The following is a 6,316-nucleotide window of genomic DNA, read 5'->3' as shown; positions in this document are numbered from 1 at the left end:
CCCCGAATGAACTGTCTTTATTTGGATGGATATGATGGTTATATCAGCATTCTGGGCAAAAAGAAGACTTGACCCAGTGTGTCTCATCTAAATAATGAATTGTAAAAGAGGTTTGGATACATCTACAGAGAAGTGGCCTTTGTAGAGACATTAGAGGAGATTCCTTAAGCAATAACAACTCTAAGCCCCAGCACATGGAGGCAAGGACTTCACGTGCAATGAGGTCACATTCTGTAGAAAAACAACACACAAATGTAACCTCTAGGCATGCAATGTTGAGACACATGCACATTGTGACAAATGAGTACGACGACCCTCAGATGTTTGCTTTCTTGTAATAACATTGGAAAACAGCATTTCTGGCATTCAGCGTCAAGATTCCGTGATGACCAGATGATGACCAGATGTCATCAAGGCATAAAGGGCTTTATGTGTGTTTATCCATATAGGCTATACTGTCCAGTTTTTGGACAGGTGGAATAGTTGAAAGTTAAATGAATATTATCATTTAATTTGACTGGCCCTTCAGGGAGCCTCAGTGCATTGGTTGTCTAAAATGTGTTTTCACCCGAAAAAAACTATTTCTCTTGATTAGCCAACTTATGAGTGTCGCAAGGGACCTCTTACTCAATACAGCCTTGGCACATTACACTCAAGAAGTCAAGATAGTTTTCAAAAGGTTATTTAAAATTGAAGTCTTGTTTTTATGATGAAGGATTGGTGAGGTGGAAAGCCCTCTATCTTATATTAATCACATATCTCATATACTGTACCTGTCATTATACTTTCATCAAATTTTGTAATGTGTGTAAACAGAAAAATACAGTTGCAGGTTCAGACTGAGTAATTCCTAAATATTTAATGTGTAAATAAATGTAATATTGTCGGAGCCCGAAATGAGTTATGACAATTTCAATAACTACAGTACTGTGCAAAAGTCTTAAAGGCCACAATTACATTTGCTGATTTTGTAATGCTGCAATTGCCGCAACTGTTACAGTACAAACGATGTAGAAAAGAAAATTTGCCCAAATGGAATGGACCACCCTAGTTTATACTGTATATAGGGGCACCAAATCCCTGCCAGCTCCCTTGTTCACGCAATTCATAACATCTGTATCAGTCCAACGAATTAGTGTTTTACGATGCGAAAATTGCTTCTTAAAATGAAATGGCAGTTAAAGGTAGACTAAGACCTTTGCAAAGTACTGTGCATTTTTAACATTACAGGGTGGTTCTCCTGGTGAAATATGTATTTTTTTGTGTTATTTACTGTTCATGTCCATCTATTAATAATTGTTTTGTAGCGCTTATCTACTCTATGTGCTTATATTATACATTTTGTCATTGAGCTATTAATGTTTAAAAAAAATACTCTTTTGTTGAGGAAAAAAAAAATGTTTAAAGGGCAAACTACTGACCCAAATATAAGAGTATAAGAAGTTATTCAGAAGCCTGGAACTCATCATCTTAATTCTGAAGCAATTACATTGTGTTTACAGACAAAACAATTGTGCATGCAAGAATAACACCTTTTTTTTTAAACCCTTATCTTTACCGTATTTTGTTTTTTTAAATACAACCCTAGTTACAATGAAGTTGGGACGTTGTGTTAAACATAAATAAAAACAGAGTACAATGTTTTGCAAATCATGTTCAACCTATATTTAATTGAATACACTACAAAGACAAGATATTTAATGTTCAAACTGATTATTGTTTTTAGCAAATAATCATTAACTTGGAATTTTATGGCTGCAACACGTTCCAAAAAAGCTGGAACAGGGTCATGTTTACCACTGTGTTACATCACCTTTTCTTTTAACCACATTCAATAAACGTTTGGGAACTGGGGACACTAATTCTTGAAGCTTTGTAGGTGGAATGCTTTCCCGTTCTTGTTTGATGTACAGCTTCAGCTGTTCAACAGTCCGGGGTCTCCGTTGTTGTATTTTACACTTCATAATGCGCCTCGCATTTTCAATGGGAGAAAAGGTCTGGACTGCAGGCAGGCCAGTCTAGTACCCACACTCTTTTACTACAAAGCCACGGTGTTGTAACACATGCAGAATGTGGTTTGGCATTGTCTTGTTGAAATAAACAGGGGTGTCCATGAAAAAGACGTTGCTCGGATGGCAGCATATGTTTCTCAAAAACTACCTTTCAGCATTAATGGTGCCTTCACAGATGTGCACGTTACCCATGCCATTGGGACTAACATAGCCCCACACCATCACAGATGCTGGCTTTTGAACTTTACATCCATAACAGTCCGGATGGTTCTTTTCCTCTTTGGCGCGGAGGACACGACAACACAATTTCCAAAAACAATTTGAAATGTGGATTCGTCTGACCACAGAACACTTTTCCACATTGCATCAGTCCATCTTAGATGAGCTTGGGCCCAGATAAGCCGGCGGCGTTTCTGGGTGTTGTTGAGTTAGCAGAGTTTTAAGTTGCACTGACGGATGTAGTGCCGAACTGTATTGACTGACATTGGTTTTCTGAAGTGTTCCTGAGCCCATGTGGTGATATCCTTTCCACATTGACGTCGGTTTTTGATGCAGTGCCGCCTAAGGGATCGACGTCACGGGCATTCAATGTTGGTTTTCGGCCTTGCCGCTTACATGCAGTGATTTCTTCAGATTCTCTGAACCTTTTGATGATATTATGGACCGTAAATGATGAAAGCCATAAATTCCTTGCAATTGTACGTTGAGGAACAATGTCCTTAAACTGTTCGACTATTTTCTCACGCACTTGATCACAAAGAGGTGAGCCTCGCCCCATCTTTGCTTGTGAATGACTGAGCAATTCAGGTAGCTCCTTTTATACCCAATCATGGCACCCACCTGTTCCCAATTAGCCCGTTCACCTGTGGGATGTTCCAAACAGGTGTTTGATTAGCATTCCTCAACTTTCTCAGTCTTTTTTGCCACCTGTCCCAGCCTTTTTGGAACGTGTTGCAGCCATAAATATTCTAAGTTAATGATTATTTGCTAAAAACAATAAGATTTATCAGTTTGAACATTAAATATCTTGTTTTTGTAGTGTATTCAAATAAATATAGGTTGAAAATGATTATTTATGGTTAACACAACGTCCCAACTTCATTGGAATTGGGGTTGTATAATGATTGACACCATTTCATTGCAAAACTAATACGCCTCATGTTCGATGCTGGCCATTGCAGTAAATTGGTTGCATGTTTTACCACTATTACAGTCACTCAACTGAGGAGTAAGCGTCATCTTATTTTATACTGCAGTGGAAGAAGAAAGAGGCAAAATGAGTCCAATGGTTACACTTGAGCAGAGCCACATTGGACTCGACTGATGATGACTGCAGTGACAGCCTTTCATCAGTCCGGCTTCTTTTATTCTTTATGAATGGCAAAGCACAGGACTCCGACAAGCAGTGACTTATATTCTGTATAGGCCAACACAGGACCTTGAGCTCCAGTTGAAGGGAACATGGCCTTAAAACAGTGTTCTTCCTACATTGGGCAGAAATATCATTGCTCTTTACCTTTGTGGTGGAAGACTGAATCAATTTTTCCCTATTTCAATTAATAGGAATCAATTCAGGTATGAACAGCAGCCATTTTGTGTACCAACTGTAATCACTGTTGTTATGTTTTTATTTCTTTTCCTACCTAATAAATATTCTTACATTAGCATCTAATGCTACTAGGTTATATTTTAAACTTACTAGAATCAATTTAAATTAAACTGAATCTTCAAGATAGATTGTATACCAGAAACCACTGTTAGAGAACTAGGAAAAAAGACGCTGTGCTAAGAAATAGTAATAAGACCACCAAGATTCTTCAAAGTTGCCTGATAAGGACAAGGATATAAATCATTTTCAACATTTCTAAAACAAACAAAAAAATGACTCTTTCTTTGTTTGAAAGAAATAATTTTATGTTGAAAAATTAGTGCCACATTATTGGTTTTCCATGATGGGTGTACTCATGAACATTGTGTGTAAGAAGGTTCCTCACATTTGTTCTTGTAAAGCATAAACATTTGCTCATTGACCCTGTTAAAGATTGAAAATCACTATTTATATTCAAATTGTGGAAAGATTTTAGAGTGTTCGGCTAATATTGATGTATTTGGCTTGAGTAGTTTGCATAAAGACACAATATTCTCCTAAAATAGAATCAATAATGGTGTTCATTCAAGAACCTATTTAAAGCCGTGTGTTGAAACCTCTTATTGAGATGTTGGGACCTTGCTTTAAATGCAGCCAGCCTACATTGCCTACATTGCTTTCATGTTTCTTGCTCTACGAGTTTATTGTTTTGTATGAATTTGAAAACATGTTTGGAAACAAAGTCACCATTGAGACCAATCAGCCTGTTTCAGTTGTGAACAGAGATTGTGGACAAAGAAACATGGTAAGAAAAAAACTGATTTATTAATCCTAACATATTTTATATTTATTGTATAATGTGTACAGCAGTTGTTGCTTAATGAGGGCTAGCATGGTTTAATTAACTATTATGCACAACGTTACACAACTTCAGTTATGAAGTATCTGGTGTGTGCTTACTTGTGTTTGCTTAAAATAAAAAGTATCAAATATTTTCTCCCAAAAATTGTCTCACCTCTTTCATGCGGAACAATGTTGTGGTGGATTGTAGAATTTAATCTGATGGTGTCTAAATCGTTATGTTCATAAGGCAAAGGTTCTGGTGTCAGGTTTGCAAGTGAAAATGCGCATGAATGAAGAATGAATGAAAGAAGATTTACTGAATAGTACATTTGAACCTTGGGATTCACTAGACATTAACTGTCAGACTTCTCAGAGCAACTGAATCTGATAAATAATAAAAATGTCAACAAGTACTGGTCTGACATGGTGTGCTGGAAATATTTTTTGGGTCTCAATAATGCTATATTTATTAGGCAAGAAATTCAAAGCATTTAGGGTCAAGGCATATTCCTCTAACCATTTTCCATAGCGCTTGTCCACTTTCAGGACACGGGTGAGTGGGTGAGCCTATCACAGCTGACTTGGGGTGAGTGGCAGGGTACACCCTGGACTGGTTGTCAGCCATTCACAGGGCACATATAGTGTAGACAAACAACCATTCTCACTCACATTCACACCTATGGACAATTTAGTCTCTAACATGCATGTTTTTTAACTGTGGAAGGAAGCCAGAGTACCCGGAGAAAACCCACGCAAGCACGTGGAGAGCATGCAAACTGCAATATACACAGGAAGCGCCGATCCTAGATTGAAACTCAGAACCTCATAACTGTGAGGCCAGTGGCGGTTTCTGGTATGTGCAATGCATGCAGCCGCATCGGGCACCATTTCCCGTGGAAAAAATGCCACCTGACATGAAAAGTTTTTATTGGCATCATCATGTTTGTATGGGAAGTTTGTCCCTTGTGTAGACATTACCAGGGGTCTTCCAGGATCAGAAAATGGATGGATGGATATTGTAAACTTTGACATGAGAGGTTATGGATGTCAAAGAAGTATGGCATCTTTTGTTCTTGTTTTTTTTTATTTTGTGGGATGCACGTTCTTGCTTTGCTGAGTGGTTAATTAAAAACGCAAGCAAACCAGCGATGGAGGTCCAATTATTGATTGACAATCGACGATTGCAAGTTGTGATATTCTCTACTATTTTCTGTTCAAATGAACTGATGTGACATCAAAGTAAGAGTAAGTTAGTATTCTTAGAAAATGTCGGTGGGGGTCAAGCACAGGGTGCGTTCAAGCAAGGACCGCCACTTTGTGAGGCAGCAGTGCTAACCACAAGCTTACCATGCTGTTAAGGGTTATTATCTTCATAAAATGTAGGAATTTATTGATTTTTTTAAACGTGGTCTCCTTTTGTCAGTATCCTCCCCAAAACATAAAAGTTAGTATTTATATTATATATACATATGGACATGTGTGCGTGTGTGTGTGTGTGTGTGTGTGTGTGTGTATATATATATATATATATATATATATATATATATATATATACATACATATATATACATATATATATATACATACGTATATATACATTGACACACACACGTACACTATATATATATCCATCCATCCATTTTCTGAGCCGCTTCTCCTCACTAGGGTCGCGGGCGTGCTGGAGCCTATCCCAGCTGTTATCAGGGCAGGAGGCGGGGTACTACCCTGAACTGGTTGAAGGGCTACAGTATTTATGAAATAATGTGGTCTTACAGCTCCCCCTACAGATGTTAAAGTTCACTACAGTACATACAGGTATCCGGCAATATGTATGTATGGCAGGCCTCCTATCCTAGGTCAAAGGGTGATGCTG

The sequence above is a fragment of the Phycodurus eques genome, chromosome 14 (genome assembly GCF_024500275.1).
Source record: "Phycodurus eques isolate BA_2022a chromosome 14, UOR_Pequ_1.1, whole genome shotgun sequence".
NCBI classification, from domain to species: domain Eukaryota; kingdom Metazoa; phylum Chordata; class Actinopteri; order Syngnathiformes; family Syngnathidae; genus Phycodurus; species Phycodurus eques.
Note: the sequence above shows the minus strand (reverse complement) of the source record.